This window comes from Astyanax mexicanus, chromosome 15, assembly GCF_023375975.1.
Source record: "Astyanax mexicanus isolate ESR-SI-001 chromosome 15, AstMex3_surface, whole genome shotgun sequence".
NCBI classification, from domain to species: Eukaryota; Metazoa; Chordata; class Actinopteri; order Characiformes; family Acestrorhamphidae; genus Astyanax; species Astyanax mexicanus.
In genome coordinates this window covers 32,409,634-32,410,734 of record NC_064422.1, presented here as the reverse complement: position 1 = coordinate 32,410,734, position 1,101 = coordinate 32,409,634, and positions in this window count along the sequence as shown.

Sequence of the window (1,101 nt, the reverse complement as noted above, 5' to 3'; positions counted from 1 at the left end):
TTCGTTCCCTTGGAAAGTGTTTTAAGATGCATTCAAAATATTTACGTTTTTCTGCTATACTTACATTTTATATCTTTTTGAATTTTACCTTGTTCAGGGAAATGTATTGCATGTAAAATGAGACAAAGCAATGTGTTTCTCTAAACCACCATTGGCATAGTGTCCCCTTCTAACAAGAAATTCAGTTTTTATATATGTTCATTAGTAAAAAAGATGCTGTTCAGTAAAAAATAAGATAGCTTCTGATGCCTAGCTCAGATTTATCCAAGATTACATGGCATGTGTCAGCCTGCAGACAAATCAGTGTTTCAGATCAGCGGATCTGTCCACACATTTATTTGCAAGTGAGCAGACTGGATTTGTGTGTCTGATCATCACAAATGTATCTACAGGGGTCTGCATCTGTAACTATCCTTTGGTTCTCTTCTTGGACCCTTGCACTTATGTCAACTGGCGTTAATGAAGTTGTTGTGAGTGATGGAAAAGACACTTTACATCTGATTTGAGTGTTCATACTGAAACATATCTGTACAAATCTAATTTAAATTGCATTTCAAACCAAATAATGTTTGGAGCCAAACTGGCAATAATATAAATCCAGTTGGTTTCTGCCTGTCCAGACTATTAGGAATCTAGAACCTAGATGTCCTTCACAATTGTGAAGAATGGTAAAGGAAGCATAATTGATTGCATTTCTTTGCTGCCTTAGAGCCTGAATGCCTTACCAACCACGAGGGAACAACACAGGAGAATGTAAGAGTAGTGGTCCTTGACCTAAAGCTGAAAAGAGGTTGTTGGGTAATGCAACAAGACAAGAACCCTAAACACACAAGGCAAATTTACAAATGAATGGTTGAAAAAGATGATTGATTTGGAATGGCCAGAGCATTGACCTTTACCCTACAAAGATACTGTGACCTTACTTGAGGAGGGCAAGCTTACAAAGCATCACAGATACATTAAGTGTTTGGTACAAGTGGGGTGATTGCTAATAGAGGAGATTCTACACGTTATTAAATTGTGGGTTCTTGTCTTTTTTCTAATACAAGATTTGTGTGTTATGAGTTTGGTTAGACTGTGTCTGTCTCATAAGTGTGATTT